The following is a 21,911-nucleotide window of genomic DNA, read 5'->3' as shown; positions in this document are numbered from 1 at the left end:
ATAACATTGCTGAAAGTCTTCAGTTGTACTGTTGTTCAGTTGCCGTGTCGTTTCCGCCTTGATGGCTTCCACATCTCCCAAGTGCCGCCCCCGAAGCACCATTTTGCATTTCGGGAACATGAAGAAGTCACACGGGGCTAAATCGGATGAATAAGGCGGGTGGTCTGTCACGGTGATTGAGCTTCGGGCCAAAAACTCGCGCACAACGAGCGACGTGTGAGCGGGCGCATTGTCGTGATGAAGGATCCACCTGCCCCTTTTGCCATCTCCGGTCGAACTCGGGCCACACGAGCTCTGAGACGTGTCAGAACTTCAACGTAAAAATTTCCGTTCACTCTCTGGCCGGGAGGGGCAAATTCCTTGTGAACAATGCCCCTAGAATCAAAGAAAACAATCAACATTGTCTTCACATTGGACCTTGATTTTCGCGACTTTTTTGTTCTCGGTTCTCCTGCTAGTTTCCATTCCTTGCTTTGAGATTTGAGCTCTACATCGAATTCGTAAAACCAGGACTCGTCTCCAGTGATGATTCGGCTGAGAAAGTCCTCTCGTTCCTCTGCTTCCAACCAATCCTCACAGCACTCCACCCTCTTTGCTTTCTGTTCTGGCGTCAAGAGCTTCGGTACGATTTTCGCACACAATTTCTTCATTTCAAGTTTTTGTGTCAGGATTTCGTGAACGATTGTTTTGGGGATTGACAGCTCGTCAGCAATCATTCTGATTGTCAATCTACGGTCTTTAAGAACACAAGCCCGAATTCGTTCAACATTTGCATCGGAACTCGATGTCGACAGGCGTCCTGGGCGAGGGTCATCGTTCACTTCTTCTCGTCCATGCCGGAACTTTTTTAACCACTTTTTCACGGTTGGTTCCTTCAGAGAATTGTCTCCGTAAACCTGTTTCAAACACGGCCATTCTTGCCTAGCTTTGCAAGAAACTTGATGTTGACGCGCTGTTCCTCAATCAAAGAGAGATTCATGCCGACGGCAGGTGGAAAAGGGTAACTGTCAACAAGCTGCCGCACACTCCCGCCTTCACGCAGAGTGCTCCGACTCGAACTGAGCGTTGATGGGATTGATTACAGCCGTAGTCCCACCTGGCGGTGACTGGACCTTGTAACATAAAGACATTATTCAACGTTTATACGTATTTCCCGGACAAACCTCGTATATAGAAGGCGAGAGTGTCGTATACACAAGGTGCATAAGGGCAGTGCAATCGTGGAGCTGTCATGTGTACTCTGGTGACTGATATGAAAAGGTTTTCTATGAAATAATGGCCACAAAACGGGAATTAACGTGGCCATCGGCCTTCACTTAACGATACATAACCAACACGGATTCAGAAAATATTGTTCATGTGCAACGCAGCTAGCTCTTTATTCCCATGAAGTAATGAGTGCTGTCGACAAGGGATCTCAGATCGATTCCATATTCCCAGATTTCCAGAAGGCTTTCGATACCGTTCCTCACAAGCGACTATTAATCAAATTGCGTGCATGTGGAGTATCATCTCAGTTATGTGACTGGATTCGTGATCTCCTCTCAGAGAGGTCACAGTTCGTAGTGACAGACGGTAAATCATCGAGTAGAACAGAAGTGATATCTGGCGTTCCACAAGGTAGTGTCATAGGCCCTCTGCTGTTCCTGGTTTACATAAATGATCTAGGTGATAATTTGAGCAGCCCCATTAGAGTGTTTGTTGCAGACAACTCTGTAACTTACCGTCTAGTAAAACCATCAGACGATCAATTCCAATTACCAAATGATCTAGAGAGAATTTCTGTATGGTGCGAAAAGTGGCAATTGGCACTAAACATAGAAAAGTGCGAGGTCATCCACGTGGGTACTAAAAGAACTCCGATAAATTTTGGGTATACGAAAAATCGCACAAATCTAAGGGCTGTCAATTCGTATAAACACCTAGGAATTACAATTACGAGCAACTTAAATTGAAAAGACCATATACATAATATTGTGCAGAAGGCGAAACAAAGACTGCATTACGTTGGCAGAACACTTAGAAGATGCGACAAACCCACTAAAGAGACAGTCTACATTACACTTGTCTGTCCTCTGCTGGAATATTGCTGCGCGGTGTGGGATCCTTACCAGGTAGGATTCACGGGGGGACATAGAAAAAGTGCAAGGAAGGGCAGCTCGTTTCGTGTTATCGCGCAATAGGAGTGAGAGTATCACCGATATGATCCGCAAGTTAGGGTGGCAGTCACTGAAACAAAGGCGGTTTTCTTTGCGGCGAGATCTATTTATGAAATTTCAATCACCAACTTTCTCTTCCGAATGCGAAAATATTTTGTGGACACCAACCTACGTGGGGAGAAATGATCATCATAATAAAATAAGAGAAATCAGAGCTCGAACGGGAAGATTTAGGTGTTCCTTTTTCCCACGAGCCATTCGAGAGTGGAATGGTAGAGAAGTAGTATGAAAATGGTTCGATGAACCCTCTGTCAGGCACTTAAGTTTGAATTGCAGAGTAACCATGCAGATGATGATGTAGATGTAGACAGAAAACAGCGGCGTTTGCGTATAGGTGTCAGTGCTAACAGGCAAGCAGCACTGCGTGAATTAACAGCAGAAATCAGTGTGGGACGTACGACGAATGTATCCGTAAGGACAGTGCGGCGAAATTTGGCGTTAATGGTTTATGGCAGCAGACAACCGACGCAAGTGCCTTTGTTAACAGCACGACATCGCCTTCAGCGCCTCTTCTAGGCTCGTGACCACATCGGTTGGATCATAGAAGACTGGAAGACCGTGACCTGGTCAGATGAGTCCCAATTTCAGTTGGTTGGAGCTCATGATACGGTTCGAGCGTGACGCAGACCTCACGAAGCCATGGACCCAAGTTGTCAACAAGGCACTGTGTAAGCTGATGGTGGCTCCATAATGGTTTGGGTTGCGTTTACTTGGAATAGATTGGGTCCCCCTGTCCAATTGAAATTGTGATTTACTGAAAATGGTGATGTTTGGCTACATGGAGACCATTTGCAGCCTTACATGGACTTCATATTTCCAAACAACGATACAGTTTCTACGGATAACAATACGCCATTGCATCGGGCCACAATTGTTTGCGGTTAGTTTGAAGTACAGTTCGAGCGAATGATTTGACCACCTAGATGAATCCCATTAAACGTTTCTGAGACGATCTAGAGCTCTATTCGTGTACAAATTACTGCACCGGCAATACTTTCGCAACTATTCACAGCTGTCGAGGCAGCATAGCTCAATCTTTCTGCCGGGGACTCGCTGAGTCCACGCGACGTAGCGCTACTGCACTGTGTCGGGAAAAGGAGGTCCGACCCGACACTGTTTTAGGAGGTATCCCATGACTTTTGTTAACTTAGAGTATTAGAATCGATGCAGCATTCGCGAGACAATAATGCACCTGTTGTCCTTTACCACCCAGAAGCAGAGATTTTTTCGTTTATTGGGAGCAAAGTAAGAGTTATAAGTCAAGTTTGTCATTTCTAATCCAAAAATATTTATTGTTGGTAGGAAGTTTGTGGCTCCTGAAAGATTGATATCGTCTTTGAGTGGTATTGTTTCTGATGAAAGGAGTTGCCTTATATATCAACACGTTGTAAAAAGATTATTTATAAACAGATTGGACAATAAATATTGGCCTGTGGGTTAATAATTTACTAAATTTTTAACTACTGTTGTGTAATTTCTGCCTATGGCCTCGCCACAGTGGTAACACCGGTTCCCGTCAGATCACGGAAGTTCTACATCTACATATATACTCCGTTAGCTACCATGCGGGGTGTGGCGGAGGGCACAATTCGCGCCAAAATCATATTCCTCCCCCCCCCCCCCCCCCCCCCCCCACTGTTCCACTCGCGAATCGCACGAGGGAAAAACGACTGTCTGAACGCCTCAGTACGAGTTCTATTTTCCCTTATCCTTATCTTTGAGTGGTGATCATTGCGCGATTTATAGGTTCGTGGTAATAATATATGCTCTACATCCTCGGCGAAGATCGGATTTCGGAATTTAATGAACAGCCCCTTCCGTTTAGCGCGTCGTCTATCCGTAAGTGTATCCCACTTCAGACTTTCTATGAGATTTGTAACGTTCTCGCGATGGCTAATTGTACCAGTCACGAATCTTGCTGTTCTCCTTTGGACCTTCTCAATCTCTTGAATCAGTCACAACTGGTAAGGGTCCCATACAGACGAACAATACTGACTGGACGAACTAACGTGTTGTAAGCAATTTCCTTTGTTGAAGGTCTTCATCGCTTTCGGATTCTACCAATAAACCGCAATCTAGAGTTCGCCTTGACTGTTACTTGTGTAATCTGATCATTCCATTTGAGATCATTTCGGCCGAGAGGTTCTAGGCGCTACAGTCTGGAACCGCGGGACCGCTATGGTCGCAGGTTCGAATCCTGCCTGTGGCATGGATGTGTGTGACGTTCTTAGGTTAGTTACGTTTAAGTAGTTCAAAGTTCTAGGGAACTGATGACCTCAGAAGTTAAGTCCCATAGTGCTCAGAGCCATTGAACCATTTTTTGAGATCATTTCGAACAGTCACACCCAGATACTTTACCGTTTCCGAAGACTGGGCATTTATTTTGTGCTCGTACATTAATTGGGATTTTCGCCTTGTTATACGCAGTAGGTTACACTTACTAATATTGAGAGATAACTGCGAGTCATTACACTGCACATTTATTTTCTGCAAATTCTCATTGATTTGTTCACCACTTTCGTGTGATAGTACTTCCCTGTAGATTACAGCATCATCGGCAAACAGTGTAATGCCGCTGTCAATACCATCAACCAGATCGTTTATGTAAATCGTAAAAAGCAGCGGACCTATTACGTTGCCCTGGGGCGCACCTGATGTTACGCTTGTTTCTGTTGAAGTCACCCCGTGCAGGACGACATACTGCTCCCCGTCTGTTAGAAAACTTTCTATCCAACCGCATACGTCGTCGGATAGACCGTAAGTGCGCACTTCCTGGAGCAAGCGACAGTGCGGAACTGAGTCGAGCGCATTTCGAAAGTCGAGAAATATGGCATCAACCTGGGAGCCGGTATCAAGAGTCTGTTATATATCATGCACAAAGAGGGCCAGCTGTGTCTCGCATGACCGCTGTTTCCTAAAACCGTGCTGGGTCCTGCAGATGAGCTTCTCAGAGTCTAGAAAGGTCATTATGTCTGAAAACAAAATATGTTCCTTGATTCTACAACAAATCGATGTCAGTGAAATTGGCCGGTAATCATGTGCATCCCATTTTGTACTCTTTTTATAGATTGCTATGACCTGGGCTTTCTTCCAGTCCCGTGGAACTTTCCGCTGTTCCAATGATCTCTGATAGATGATGGATAAGAATGATGCTATATTTGAAGCATGGTCAACATACAATCTTACGGGGATACCGTCTGGGCTAGATCCCTTCCTGGCGTCTAAGGATCTTAACTGTTTCACAATCCCAGATACACTAAACACTATGTCAGCCATCCTTGCGTTTGTTCGTTAATTGAAAGGATGGATGGTGCTGCAGTCCTCTACCGTAAACGAGTTTTTGAAGACTAGGTTTAGAATTTCGGCCTTCTGTTTATGATCTTCAGTTACATTACCCGTACTGTCAGCAAGAGAGGGTATTGAATTATTTGTAGCGTTCATAGATTTTACGTACGACCAAAATTTCTTGGGGCTATTTTTAGAATCTGCAGATAAAATATTGCTTTCAAATTCGTTAAAAGAATCTCTCATTGACCTTTTGACAGCTGCTTTCATATCGCATAATTTCTGTTTGTCAGCGGAGCAGTAACTACGTTTGAAACGACTGTGCAAAATTCTCTGCTTCCTCAGCAACTTCCTGATATATTTGTTGTACCAAGGCGGATCCTTTCCCTCCCGTATACTTTTGCTAGGCACATACTTCTCTAGCACGTGGTGGACAATACCCTTAAATTCCAACCAAAGGTGCTCAATATCTTTGTGTCCCTCGGAGAATGCTTGGAGCTGACTACGAAGATATTCATTAATGACACTTTTATTTGCGTTCCCAAAAAACTCTAAGCTGGTTTTTTATTTTATTTTTTTTTTAATTTTTAATTTTTAATTTATTTATTTATTATTATTATTATTTTTTTTTTTTTTTTTTTGCAACTTCCACTGACATAGAAGCCACAACGACATTACGGTCGCTAATACCTTCTTCTAGATGATCAGGTCTGTTTGTTGCCAAGATATCTATGTTCCCATCTCGAGTTGGTTTTCTAACCAATTGCTCAAGATTGTAGGTTGAGAGCGCTCCTAGAATAAGCGCTGTTGGGCTGGGCTAACCCTTGGATGGGTGACCATCCGGTCTAGAGAGGGCTGTTGGCAAGTGAGGTGCACTCAGCCCTTGTGAGGCAAACTGAGGAGCTACTTGATTGAGAAATAGTGGCTCCGGTCTCGTAAACTGGCATACGGCCGGGAGAGCGGTGTGCTGATCACATGTCCCTCCATATCCGCATCCAGTGACGCCTGTGAAAGGGGATGACACGGTGGCCGGTTGGTACCGTTGGACCTTCCAAGGCCTATTCGGACGGAGTTTAGTTTCATCGTGTAATTACTGCTGGTAAATGTTCTATTTGGCCAATTGCCTTGCCGCAGTGGTAACACCGGTTCCCGCCAGATCAGCGAAGTTATGCGCTGTCGAGCTTGGCTAGCACTTGGACAGCTGATCGTCCCGTTCTGCTGCGCGCTATTGGTAGACGGGGTGCACTCAGCCCATGCGAGGCAACTGGAGGAGCTACCTGATCGAAAATCAGCGGCTCCAATCACGAAAACTGATATCGGTCGGGAGAGCGGTGTGCTGACCACATGCCTCTCCATACCCGCATCCAATGACGCCTATCGGCTGAGGAGTAAACAACAAGAACGCTACAAATTGTACACCCAAGCTTATTATTTGTCTGCCATTTCTATAAAATTAAGGTAACCGTAATAAATTAAAAACTTAACAATTAATTCATAGTTCGTAATAAAATTAGTAAGTAGCTGACCTGCTGTTGTGCCCTAGATTTCGGGCTTATTATAGTATTTGAGAGTTGTAGCATCGCGCTTTAGTACCTGAATAATGTAAATTCGTGTAGTCGTCTGTCTTCTGTTTTCGTTTTGAACGGCCAGTGTCGGTTGGTCACAGCCAGTGTGCTCCCTGCCGACGTTGGATAAGCAGCTGCCAGCAGCAAGTCATATACTCCTAGCTTACTTATTTGTTACATAGTTTAATTCTTAATTTCTTTGCGTGTTTTTGGGTACTTGCATTGTTTAATTCATAAATTTCGGGCGTATTATAGTATTTGAGAGTTGTAGCATCGCGTTTTAGTACCTGAATAGCGTAAAATCGCGTAGTCTCTTTCTGCCGCCGAGCAGTGTGTCAGCAGTGCGCAAGTAGCAGCATTACTGCATTGACTAGGCAATCTTGTATTTCAATAACTGTTTAGATTTTGTGTCGAATTGTTTGTGCTCTATGTAGATTAGTTCAGACGTTCTTTGCACAACAGTTTTTAGCATGGATAGGGACTGTGACTGCTGTGTTCGGATGCGGGCTGAGTAGGCATCCCTTCGCTCCCAGCTTCGGGCAGTGTTGGCTTCGGTCACACAGCTTGAAGCTGTTGCCAATGGTCATCACTGTGGGGATCCGGATGGGGGTTTGTCGGAGACGGCCAGCTTGTCCCACGCATCCCCCGATCGGACTATGGCTGTGGCTGCCCGGGATACTGCCCACATTGAGGCTGACCCCTCACCTGTGGTAGAGTGGGAGGTCGTCTCGAGGTGTGGCAGGGGGGAAAGACATTCCAGAGGGCTGAACGGAAGGCCTCTCCAGTTTGTCTGTCTCCGGCTGATACTGATCCTCGGCTGGACATGGCTGCTTGTCCTGTTCCAGAGGTTGCCCCTCAGTCTGCAAGATCCGGGTGGTCGCAGAGGGTGGGCTTACTGGTAGTTGGGAGCTCCAATGTCAGGCGCGTAATGGGGCTCCTTAGGGATATGGCAGCAAGAGAGGGGAAGGAAACCAATGTGCACTCCGTGTGCATACCGAGGGGAGTCATTCCAGATGTGTAAAGGGTCCTCCGCATGCCATGAAGGGTACAGGGTGCACCCATCCGCAGGTGGTCGCTCATGTCGGCACCAATGATGTGTGTCGCTATGGATCGGAGGAAATCCTCTCTGGCTTCCGGCGGCTATCTGATTTGGTGAAGACTGCCAGTCTCGCTAGCGGGATGAAAGCAGAGCTCACCATCTGCAGCATCGTCGACAGGACTGACTGCGGACCTTTGGTACGGAACCGAGTGGAGGGTTTGAATCAGAGGCTAGACGGTTCTGCGACCGTGCGGGCTGCAGATTCATCGACTTGCGCCGTATGGTGGTGGGGTTTCGGGTTCCGCTGGATAGGTCAGGAGTCCACCACACACAGCAGGCGGCTACACGTGTAGCAGGGGTTGTGTGGCATGGACTGGGCGGTTTTTTAGGTTAGATGGCCTCGGGCAAGTACAGAAAGGGCAACAGCCTCAAAGGGTGCGGGGCAAAGTCAGGACATGCGGGGGCCAAGCAACAATCGGCATTGTAATTGTAAACTGTCGAATCTGCATTGGTAAAGTACCGGAACCTCAAGCGCTGATAGAAAGCATCGAAGCTGAAATCGCTATAGGTACGGAAGGCTGGCTGAAGCCAGAGATAAATTCTGCCGAAATTTTTACGAAGGCACAGACGGTGTTTAGAAAGGATAGATTGCATACAGTCGGTGGTGGCGTGTTTGTCGCTGTTGGTAGTAGTTTATCCTGTACTGAAATAGGAGTGGATAGTTCCTGTGAATTATTATGGATGGAGATTACACTCAACAGCCGAGCTAGGTTAATAATTGGCTCCTTTTACCGTCCTCCCGACTCAACAGCATCAGTGGCAGAACAACTGAGAGAAAATCTGAAATACATTTCACATAAATTTTCTCAGCATGTTATAGTCTTAGGTGGAGATTCCAATTTACCGGATATAGACTGGGACACTCAGATGTTTAGGACGGGTGGTAGGGACAGAGCATCGAGTGACATTATACTGAGTGCACTATCCGAAAATTACCTCGAGCAATTAAACAGAGAACCGACTCGTAGAGATAACATCTTGGACCTACTGATAACAAACAGACCCGAACTTTTCGACTCTGTAAGCGCAAAACAGGGAATCAGTGATCATAAGCCCGTTGCAGCATCCCTCAATATGGAAGTAAATAGGAATATAAAAAAAGGGATGAAGGTTTATCTGTTTAGCAAGAGTAATAGAAGGCAGGTTTCAGACTACCTAACAGATCAAAACGAAAATTTCTGTTCCGACACTGACAATGTTGAGTGTTTGTGGAAAAAGTTCAAGGCAATCGTAAAATGCGTTTTAGACAGGTACGTGCCGAGTAAAACTGTGAGGGACGGGAAAAACCCACCGTGGTTCAACAACAAAGTTAGGAAACTACTGCGAAAGCAAAGAGAGCTTCACCTCAAGTTTAAACGCAAGCCAAAACCTCTCAGACAAACAGAAGCTAAACGATGTCAAAGCTAGCGTAAGGAGGGCTATGCGTGAAGCGTTCAGTGAATTCGAAAGTAAAATTCTATGTACCGACTTGACAGAAAATCCTAGGAAGTTCTGGTCTTACGTTAAATCAGTAAGTGGCTCGAAACAGCATATCCAGACACTCCGGGACGATGATGGCATTGAAACAGAGGATGGCACGCGGAAAGCTGAAATACTAAACACCTTTTTCCAAAGCTGTTTCACAGAGGAAGACCGCACTGCAGTTCCTTCTCTAGATCCTCACACAAACGAAAAAATGGCTGACATCGAAATAAGTGTCCAAGGAATAGAAAAGCAACTGGAATCACTCAACAGAGGGAAGTCCACTGGACCTGACGGGATACCAGTTCGATTCTACACAGAGTACGCGAAAGAACTTGCCTCCCTTCTAACAGCCGTGCACCGCAAGTCTCTAGAGGAAAGGAAGGTTCCAAATGATTGGAAAAGAGCAAAGGTAGTCCCAGTCTTCAAGAAGGGTCGTCGAGCAGATGCGCAAAACTATAGACCTATATCTCTGACGTCGATCTGTTGTAGAATTTTAGAACATGTTTTTTGCTCGCATATCATGTCGTTTCTAGAAACCCAGAATCTACTCTGTAGGAATCAACATGGATTCCGGAAACAGCGATCGTGTGAGACCCAAATCGCTTTATTTGTTCATGAGACCCAGAAAATATTAGATACAGGCTCCCAGGTAGATGCCATTTTCCTTGACTTCCGGAAGGCGTTCGAACAGTTCCGCACTGTCTCCTGATACACAAAGTAAAACATGGTTCAAATGGCTCTGAGCACTATGGGACTTAACTTCTGAGGTCATCAGTCCCCTAGAACTTAGAACTAATTAAACCTAACTAACCTAAGGACATCACACACATCCATGCCCGAGGCAGGATTCGAACCTGCGACCGTAGCGGTCGCGCGGTTCCAGACTGTAGCGATTAGAACCGCTCGGCCAAAACAAAGTAAGAGCCTACGGAATATCAGACCAGCTGTGTGGCTGGATTGAAGCCTCTCCAGCCTCATTTTTCACCCTCACAGTTTGTAACACCCAAATAGTGTTATGATCTTAGATTACAACATGATATTTGTGGTATTCAAACCTCATTAGCTTTCGAAGAAAGCAGCGAGCGGTAGATGTGTGATGGTTTGCTTTTTTTAAAACTATTTTCTTTGATATCTTGATGCAGCATATCTTGAAACGTGTAATTTATCGTAAGTCTGAGAGACTCTTAGAATTTTACAGCCTTTGTCAACGTTTATTACTGGGAAAAATAGCAACAAAAATGGAAAAGCGGTTATTTCATAAACCGGTTATTTTGAGCGGTTTTTACAGTCAGGTTAAACTGGAGATGAAGAAAACGATATATCCGAAAACAAGTTGTTTCAGTGATAACCGCTATTGCTACTTTTAATCTGTGAGCCTTTTCATGGTGACCCATATCTAGTATTGTTCACTAGTAATTACGAGTATACTTTTGGGTTATGCCTATTGTGGCTCCACTTTGGGCGCTATGTGTTGATGGATTCGTTATGTTAATCAGATTTATTAATTACAACAATTGTATTTGACTGCAGCATTTGCAGTTAATAATGAATAAAAAATTGCGTGCTTCAAGGGCACATTGAGAGTTTTTTTCACGAAATATATCTGATTTGGGCCACAACTAGATTGATAGCGATTACCCCTAAAAAACCTAATATGAAACAGGTATATCTTTCCACCACATTCTACCACAGAAAATGAAACAATAATATGCCTGTTGTGTTAACTAATGATTACCTTAGAGTCACTTTTCAGGGTGTTACTAATTACTTTCGGACAAACAGAACACCGTCAGGTGAACTTGTAAGTGAATGATTTAATGCAGTCATTACCAGACAAACATTTCCCTGGTTGTATGATGGTATATTGTGATACGTAATGCTGTATTGTGCTGACAGACACATTGCTCACTAGGTGTATATGCACTACTGGCCGATAAAATTGCTACACCACGAAGATGACGTGCTACAGACGCGAAATTTAACCGACAGGAAGCAGATGCTGTGATATGCAAATGATTAGCTTTTCAGAGCATTCACACAAGGTTGGCGCCGGTGGCGACACCTACAACGTGCTGCCATGAGGAAAGTTTCCAACCGATTTCTCATACCCAAACAGCAGTTGACCGGCGTTGCCTGGTGAAACGTTGTTGTGATGCCTCGTGTAAGGAGGAGAAATGCATACCATCACGTTTCCGACTTTGATAAAGGTCGGATTGTAGCTTATCGCGACTGCGGTTTATCGTATCGCGACATTGCTGCTCGCGTTGGTCGAGATCCAATGACTGTTAGCAGAATACGGAATCGGTGGGTTCAGGAGGGTAATATGGAACGCCGTGCTGGATCCCAACGGCCTCGTATCACTAGCAGTCGAGATGGCAGGCATCTTATGCGAATGGCTGTAACGGATCGTGCAGCCACGTCTCGATCCCTGAGTCAACAGATGGGACGTTTGCAAGACAACAACCATCTGCACGAACAGTTCGACGACGTTTGCAGCAGCATGGACTATCAGCTCGGAGACCATGGCTGCGGTTACCCTTGACGCTGCATCACGGACAGGAGCGCCTGCGATGGCGTACTCAACGACGAACCTGGGTGCACGAATGGCAAAACGTCATTTTTTCGGATGAATCCAGGTTCTGTTTACAGCATCATAATGGTCGCATCCGTGTTTGGCGACATTGCGGGCAACGCACATTGGAAGCGTGTATTCGTCATTGCCATACTGGCGTTTCACCCGGCGTGATGGTATGGGGTGCCATTGGTTACACGTCTCGGTCACCTCTTGTTCGCATTGACGGTACTTTGAACAGTGGACGTTACATTTCTGATGTGTTACGACCTGTGGCTCTACCCTTCATTCGATCCCTGCGAAACCCTACATTTCAGCAGGATAATGCACGACCGCATGTTGCAGGTCCTGTACGGGCCTTTCTGGATAAGAAAATGTTGGACTGCTGCCCTGGCCAGCACATTCTCCAGATCTCTCACCAACTGAAAATGTCAGGTCAAAGGTGGCCGAACAACTGGCTCGTCACAATACGCCAGTCACTAATCTTGTTGAACTGTGGTTTCGTGTTGAAGCTGCATGGGCAGCTGTACCTGTACACGCCATCCAAGCTCTGTTTGACTGAATGCCCAGGTGTGTCAAGGCCGTTATTATGGCCGGAGGTGGTTGTTCTGGGTACTGATTTCTCGGGATCTATGCACCGAAATTGTGTGAAAATGTAATCACATGTCAGTTCTAGTATAATATATTTGTCCAATGAATACCCGTTTATCATCTGCAGTTCTTCTTGGTGTAGCAATTTTAATGGCCAGTATAGTATTTTTATATTGTAGATCTGAGGATGGTCAATACTGACTGAATCGTCAAAAGAATTGATATTGTGATCAAAGACCGGAATAAAAAACGTTTGAGACAAAGATTAATTTGTAGGCAAGGTTGGCCAGTGAATGTTGCGCAGTAGTGCACCCCTTAGAAAATCAGTGGCTACAGTGGTTCTGTGTGGTGCCCCACTCATGGTGGACTGGGCCAGGTGTCCGCTGGCAGTAAATAAATGATGTTCATCACTTCGTGCACAGTCAGTCGTGCAGGACCTCCCAACAGGTGAAGAGGTGCCTTACACCAGGATTGTAGTATTGAAATGTCACACACTATAATGATCCCTTTACTGACGTTCTATAAAATTTGTTCTGGGCATGTCCTTACATTTGACTGGCCGCACTGGGCGCTTTGTCTCGCCAATATCATTATTTGTGAACAACTTTGGTTTCTGGTATTTAATAAATAGAGAAGAAATATTCTCGCCAAGAATGTTCCTTTCCAAAAACATTCCAATGTAATCTTGAGCAACATTTAGTGTCCTAGAATCTGCAAAACGCCATCTCGGGGCGAGTCGTCAATTTTTCAGGTCCTGTTGACTGTCTCCACTGTACTACTATCTTAAAGCAGAGACAAAGACAATTGCCGAATGCCCATCCAGTCGGTTTAGTCATGGAACGTCGTTGTCCAGTAATTTTCTCTGGCTGTCTCCTAGCACACAAACATCAGGGATGATTATGTATTATTTGACGATTTCATAAGATTTTGTTATCACCAAGATTGCTGACATTTTTAATTGTCACTGTAATATTAGATGTACTCTATCTGAGCATCCTTTACAATCCACTGTACGTCTGCAGTCACAATCTGCCATTCCACATGCAGCGTGCAGCATGCACCACCACCATTTTCTCTCTCCCTCTCTTCTCCTCTTCTATTCCATTCACTGTTCACGATAGTCTATATTGAAATTTGAGTGTGAGTAAGGCGATGCCGTTTATTAAGCAAGATTACGCACTCCAGTTTCTCGAAGCGAGATGGGTTGTTATTCGCAAACGATAGTCACTCGATCATTTCTCGAACGAAACCAAATAAGTCAGAACGTCCGAGTAGCGAAATTCCATAGCGGCTTCTACAGCAAGGCCGTTACTAGTCTCAGGGCCGGTTGAAGACCCAAGCGACGCAAAGCGTCGTGTGGGACGCCAAGCTGGGAGCGGCACCACAACTGTAAGACTTCTTTACAGGACTTATCACAATATTAGCAGCAGCCGCTTGGGTGATGTCTGCAGGACTTGTATACACGATGTTTGTGTTAACTTAAGACAACTAAATGTCTTGCAAATGACGCATCGCACGAAAAAATGTTCTGGGTGTAAAGGTAATATTAGTAAACGGGACATCCATCTGTGCTACAGCTCGCCTCCTCCTAACCGCCCATCTTGCGTCGGCGGAATCACCTTTATGTTTACCCTCCCGCATTTATATTGCATTCTCGGATTCTACGCCCAAAATGTGTACGGTTTGCTCAAACCATCGATTTCCATTCGTGGTAGATCGTGCTGCAATCGAAAAATATCAAGTGTGGCTTTTTTTGCAATTGAGAACCGAAGCATATGATTTTACATTTCATTACCAATGTAACTGTAAACCCTTGTGTTCTAACGGTTGATACTGATGTCCAAACATTTCTTGAGTGTTGCCAAGTGTGATTGTGCAATACAAATAATATAGCTAGACATTGACATATCTGGAAAATAAGCCACTTGTGTGGTAACGTAGTTTTCTGTTGCCATCGGCATGCTTGATTTCGGTGGCTGCCCTCGAACCCCGCCATCAGGGTGACTGATTTCGGTGTGTGTGTCCATCGAAGCGCTGGCCACTATGCAGCTACCGGCGGAATAAGAAAAAATGTTCAAATGTGTGTGAAATCTTATGGGACTTAACTGCTAAGGTCATCAGTCCCTAAGCTTACACACTACTTAACCTAAATTATCCCAAGGACAAACACACACGCCCATGCCCGAGGGAGGACTCGAACCTCCGCCGGGACCAGCCGTACAGTCCATGACTGGAGCGCCTTATACCGCTCGGCGCGGAATAAGAACCACAACCACTGTAATAAGGTAAAATGTCCATCAAGTGACACTGACAGGTGATACTCACTGAAATCAATCAGCTCAGTGGCTCAGCGGTAAGAAGCGAGGCGTCTCACCGACACCAATTACCTCGACAGGAACAGAAAACTATTACATCCACGTCGTTCTTCTTGGATCACGCTAAACATAGTTTCTAATCAGACACTGAAACGGCTAATGTACAATCGAATTTGCAACACTAAAGTGGATTTCGAACATAAATGTCAATTGTTAGAACACAAAGCCTTACACCTACTTCGTAAATGAAATGTAGAATCAGATGCATCGGTTGTTGATAGCAAGAACAGGCACACTCGACACTTGTCGATTACTTCGCCATCTACCAATAACAGTAAGCAATGGTTTGAGCAAACTGTATGTATTTTTTGGCGTAGTATACGAATATACAATAAAAATGAGGGGCTCCCATTTGAAAATACAACGTTGACCCCGCCCACGCAGGAGGCGTGGTTAGGAAGTGGTCAGTGGTAGTGCACACGGATGTCTCCTTTGCTAATATTAAATTTTCAGCTAGAACATGTTTTCCTGCGATGGGGCGTTTTCGAGATAGGCCTATCTAGATGTCTCAAGTTAAAACAAACAATCTGTGCAGGATTGTATCACAGTTAGCAGCGAAACGGACACAGGTGAAAGGATTCAAAGGAAAGCATGGAGGATAGGGGACACTAAATCTTAAGTCACTTGTGCTGAAAAATGTTCTCGAATTGGCCCTGACCAAACAACTGGTTTGTTCTTGTTGTGTTGCTTTATTTCTGACCTCTAATTGTGCCAAGGTTTGATCTCTATTTTTCTATTGTGCCAAGAGTGCGGACTGTTCGAGTTCTGCCCCATCAAGAAGCCTAGTTCTTATGTGAACCTTGAAATTTTACTGGCGTGCTGAATACTCGATGACGTTTCAGGAATGCGTTTCTCTTTTACTACCAAGAACAATATTTCTTGTGGAAAGCTACCGGATATGACGGGAGCAGTCGAAGTCTGGGGTAGCCGATGTCACTCTTCGCCGTCTCGCCGGAAGATGTCTGGCAGGTGACCAGAAGCCGTGTCGTGCATGGTAATAAACGACGAACGGCTGCACTCCCGAACCGTAATCGAGAACGCGTTTCTTTTCAGACAAATGCCTCGCGTGCTGGTAATGAGACAGTCTCGTACCGAAAAACCTTGATCAGAACTGGGGGACTGGAGCTAATTTTATTTCTGCGAAAATACAAGCTATTACAAAAATATGTAGATGTAGTGTGCGCTTGTGTATGTATCTATGTGCGCAACGCAATCTCGCGGCATTTTATCGTCTGGATGGGAATCTGATGTAGCTCTTCTCGAATCCGAGTCATGTATCGTAAACACCACACCGTACAGAGCGGTACAACATTGTATTTAGAACAAGTGACAAAACACAGTTTAGTTTTGAAATATACATTGATAAAGTAGACGGCGAAAAGAGAAAAAATAGCTGTGGTACGCCCTCTGTGGAGCTAGAATTTGCGACTGCTACTCTTAACGCGACTGCTTTTAGGCGTTACATCGTGTTATTTGTACAACTTGAAAAAACAGTTTGATAGTCAAACGTTAGATAAATCAGTGCATTTCTAAATCAACTGTCGTGGTTCCTTAAACTGAAACACAACATCAAATTTCAAGCTTCGAAGACCACCTGAAGCGCCAAAGAATTCTGAAAGCGTTATTATCTACGTTACCTGCGATGTGGAGAAAGTTCTTCCAATGTTTCCAATGTCTACAGATCGGTGACAATAACGATACTGCAGTGATATGTAGCTATGCTTAAACTGAATGTCTACCTACAGCTGTCTAAGGGTGTCAGCGAAGATGTGACCTCCATTTTATAGTTAGAAAAGAAAAAGAAGTGTCACTTGAAGGCAGTAGAAAATACTTTCCGTCTTTGCGCTCACACGAATCCATTACACGGACTTTCAACATTTCTGGAGCAGAATGGAAAGAACTATTTCAAAATTAGTGTAAAAAACCTTGACTGCTCTGCTGTATCATTTTCAAAACTGGAGTGCGATCTGGACTTTGCCAGACTGACCAGTAAACAGGTCCTGCTTTTATTTTCACTTACGCCTAAGTCATTGAGTCCGCTCTCGTGCAAACATCAATGTCGTAATATGCAGTAGAAATCGATAAATTAAAAATTACAGTAGTGAAATAAGACCAGTAACACCCCGCCCCTTTTCCTTTAGCAGCGAATCGACACTATGTCTCAGACACACGGTGTACGATAGCCGTCCGCGTTAGGTTTGTTCACGATAATAACACACGATAATTGGTTAAAAACCAGATCCTATTGCGCTGAACGGATTATTCCATAATACTTGTACCCAGCAGCTTTAGTAACCTCTCACGGTCTTTCTGTATTAATTACGTCTTCGAGGAATAATAGTAAAACTTTCACTCTTGGTGGATTATTTTACCATTCTACTTCTGGACGCAATATCTGTCGTCTTTCCGGAGAAATTTGTAATATTGCACTTCTTCTCTTCTACGCATCTGGGGCACAAACTCTTCTAAAATTATTAATGAAAAATATTTAAGCCGAATCTCGTGAAATTGGCGCAATCTAGATTCAGTATTTTTTCGTTGTTACGATTCCCTGAGATCACACACTCAATACCAGGTCAGCAAAGAGCGCAACTTCACAGCAATGTCTCTGCTTTTACGTAACGTCAAATAATTTCGAGAACATTCTCCCCTGATCTGAAAATATTTTAGGCTATTATGATTTAATCTTTCAACATAATTCTCAGTCAAAATATTCTCGCTTCTATCTAACACAAATTTTCATTCTCGCAAATAGTACTTTTCAAAGATTTACGTCGCCGCAGTTTTCTATAGTCAAAATAGCATTCAATCCTTCAGTTTAAATCCTCTTGTTTCAGTTGGATAGTTCAATACTTTCTTCAGAGTAAATACTTTGGCAATAAAATTCACAGATCAGGCATATATATTTCCAGTAACGAATCAGTCGCAATGTTTCATTTCACTACAGTTGAGTATTATGACACAGCAGTGTCGGGATCTCCGCCGCTCTAGTCTGCTTCCTCGTGAGTACGAAACAAACAAACACGAAGAAACCAGGCAGTATCTGTGACAGAAGATATCCTACATATTACTAGAAGCGCTTATTATACATCATAGTGCACTTGTGAGTCAGGGCGTACTAATCATCTGTATAAACGTCAGCACAGACCCCGATTCTTTAAAGAATCGAGCTACCATGTGTAAAACTTCCTTCATTATTTTTTGGGGTTGTGAGAAAGGATGAGTTTAAAGAATGTTTGAAATTACCTTCACAGTCTGTTCGAAGTCGCTAAGTGTTCTCATTATCAAACACTAAGTTAATATAGCAGGCGCATGTTTCGCTCCGTTTTACGAAAAGCTAGTTTTCCACGTATCTCAATGTTTATGACTTCATATCTCTTGTCATACGATGCTACAATTTCGCTGGTACCTTTTGTGCTATATGTGAATACCGTTTGCAATATGTATTGTGGAAATGCAGTACCTAAGTGATAAACTTTTTTCTTTGAAGTGGTGAAAACAACAGTCTTGGTTGCAGAATTGATTTTATTGCTTTATTTATTTATGAAGCGCGTTTCGCCTAATGCAAGGCGTCTTCAGGTTGACCTACATTAATTACATCTATATTCGAAAGGTTTGAACCTACCTAGCAACTGGAAAGATTACAAAGTTAATTTTTTTGGTTGGTTGGTTGGCTCTGAGCACTATGGGACTCAACTGCTGAGGTCATTAGTCCCCTAGAACTTAGAACTAGTTAAACCTAACTAACCTAAGGACATCACAAACATCCATGCCCGAGGCAGGATTCGAACCTGCGACCGTAGCGGTCTTGCGGTTCCAGACTGCAGCGCCTTTAACCGCACGGCCACTTCGGCCGGCAAATTTTTTTTTTTTTGTTTTTTTTTTTTTTTTTTTTTTTGTTTTTTGAAACTTGACACCATAGTGTTGGTAAATGGGTTTTATGCCACGATTAGGGAATCGGAAAAAATAGACTTCCCTCACCATATATAGTAAAATAAATCGAAGCAAGTACGTGCTCAAGTTATAAGTTAAAAGCCTAATACCCATTAATATATGGATGAATAAAATACTGTAAATCAAAATATGGAAAAAATGTACAGAGGCTGGCCTTACGATGGCTACGGTCCATATGAGTTAAAACCTGGAAGAAGATGTAAAATAATTACTTTTACACTACAAATTTTTCCATTTATTTTTGCTGATGCCCTAATCGTGGCACCCAAAACCCACTTACCAACACTATACTGGTACGCCTGAGAAAAAATTGTAATCTTTCCAGTTGCAAATTGGGATCAAGCCTTTCTAATACAGCTGTCATGAATATAGGTCAGTCTGAAGATGCCTTGAATTAGGCGAAACGCATGTCAAGAATAAATAAAGAAAGACTGTTGTTTTCATCATATTCTGCATACTGGTTGCTGTAGAAACACGCCCTGAAGTGGATGTCCTTTTTCCTTCCTTTATTTTGTGAGGGCTGTCAGTGAGAAAAGCTTTCGAAAAGATATGATAATATTTGTAAGGTTTATTGTGTGTAAGTGTAATAACGGATTAATACTGCCTGGGTAATTTGTGTGCCGTGAGTACCGCTGCCTCAAGATAGATACACAGATTTTGACTTTAGTAATTGACTAATTCTGTTCAGCTTTGAACGTACGACTGTACCTGTTAAGGAGTAGATTATGACAGGATTTCAAATTTTTAAATTCGTTCAATAATTGTATGAAATGCTGAAAACAAAATTTTTGTTAGCCATGGAAGGGTTTAAATAGGCACTCTACAATAGGCATTCTGTTTCAGCTGTTTAGTAATACAGATATAGTACGCTTAATTCGTAAAACCGAGAGACCCAAATAATGCAGACTTCCCTTGAACAAAGTTGGCATCGTTGCTTAAATTTGCGGCTACAGAGGATACAAATTACCTATGAACTAAGAAAGTACTCCTTAAGTAGAAATGCAACCTAACTTGTGTAAGGCGCTTGCTTCTGAATGCAAAGCGACAAATATTTTTACACAACGGTGCTTGGTATCTGAGGCACTGCCTGCCACTATGTCACTACTCATTGTCACAGAGAAACGTAAAGCAAATACAACGCTGTATTTCTCTCCACACGACATTAAATTTAGAGTTTTCACTAAGATAATTTGTAATTTTGGGGTATTATATAGGTCTATGTTGGTGACCGAGATACGTGTACAAGGTAGCAGATACTGAATTCTGGCAGAAGTGTTGTAAATACTTGTCGATTTTCTAAATGCGCCTTCACAATTTTGATTCAGGACGTTAGTCACAATTTGCTGCTACAATTAATTGGAAAAAATCCTCAAGAGTGACAGTGAAATCTCTCTCTGTCTCTCGCTCTCTATATACACAGGATATTTGCTTTAACTTCGAAAAACTAAATATCTGGAAAATATGCATCGTAAGATAAAAAATTTCTAGATGAAAAGTTAATATTTTCCTAAGGGACACCTATGTGTGCTAAAACCTGTAGTGTTGGCAGAAGAGCCAACACTGTTTTTCTAGAGGAGGCCGAAATGCACGCGTTTAATTACACGCTGACTGGCGTGAGGTCTGGAACAGGACAATATCTTGAGAATTGCAAATAAAGTAAGTAGTTGATATAATACTTAACTTTAATCCACAATTGTAGAACATCTCTCGTTACGGTACATGCTTCATAATATTAATTATCAATTGAATACGGCGCCTTGCTAGGTCGTAGCAAATGTAGCTGAAGGCTATGCTAACTATCGTCTCGGCAAATGAGAGCGTATTTGTCAGTGAACCATTGCTATGAACGTCGGCTGTACAACTGGGGCGAGTGCTAGTAAGTCTCTCTAGACCTGCCGTGTGGTGGCGCTCGGTCTGCTATCACTGACAGTGGCGACACGCGGGTCCGGCGTATACTAATGGACCGCGGCCGATTTAAAGGCTACCACCTAGCAAGTGTGGTGTCTGGCGGTGACACCACAAAACCAGCCACCCTTTAAATGTTCCACTTGCCATGGCGGCGTTCAACTTTTTATTTTTGTAGGGAATCCTTTATGCAGATTCGCATTTTACGCCAATATGCTCTAGGGCTTACACGAAACATTTTCTGCCCATTCGTGGTAGGCCTCGTTATAACTGACAAAATTCAATTTTTACGTGTCTTGCAATTAAGAACCGACTGATTTGATTCTACATTAGTTTTGCGGTTAAAATTTACCGTTTCCCTTATAAAAAGTTCATATTTTCGTTACAAATTTAGTTTTTCAGACTTTGTTGTACATTAAGACTTTTACTTAAGTATCTAAAAGGAAAAGAATAATTGTACCATCAAATTTGGAAAACTAAATTAAATTTTTAACAAAAATATCAACTGTTTAGAACAGTACCGAACAGTTTTCAAGAGTTAAATTTTTACGGTTAGACATTTAAGTGGCTAAAAATTAACATTTTTAACACAAATGCAATGTAGATTCAGATGAATCGGCTCTTAATTGCAAAAATCAGAAAAACTGATTTTTTTAGAATACAGTGTCATCTACGAGTATAACCAATGGAAAGAATTGTTTCCGGTAAACCCTAGGTATTTTTTAATATAGAATCCGAAACTGCAATAAAAATGAGGAATCCCCATTTGAAAGTAAAAAACTGAACCACCCACAGGGAACTGGTGGGAAGGGGAGTTATGGATTCACGGGACTTTTTTTTCGTATGGTACGCGTTTTCGACATATTTATTTCTTTCAAGTTA

At 43.3% G+C, this 21,911-nt stretch overlaps 1 protein-coding gene across 1 annotated transcript in view; it reads left to right on the top strand.

The window, feature by feature from the left end:
- LOC124803299 (lipase 1-like) overlaps positions 1-21,911 on the top strand; it is a 221,342-nt gene that overhangs the window by 670 nt on the left and 198,761 nt on the right. The gene's annotated exons all lie outside the window — the stretch shown is intronic.

This window comes from Schistocerca piceifrons, chromosome 6, assembly GCF_021461385.2.
Source record: "Schistocerca piceifrons isolate TAMUIC-IGC-003096 chromosome 6, iqSchPice1.1, whole genome shotgun sequence".
Taxonomy (NCBI): domain Eukaryota; kingdom Metazoa; phylum Arthropoda; class Insecta; order Orthoptera; family Acrididae; genus Schistocerca; species Schistocerca piceifrons.
Note: the sequence above shows the minus strand (reverse complement) of the source record. Positions and strands in the feature narration are given on the sequence as shown.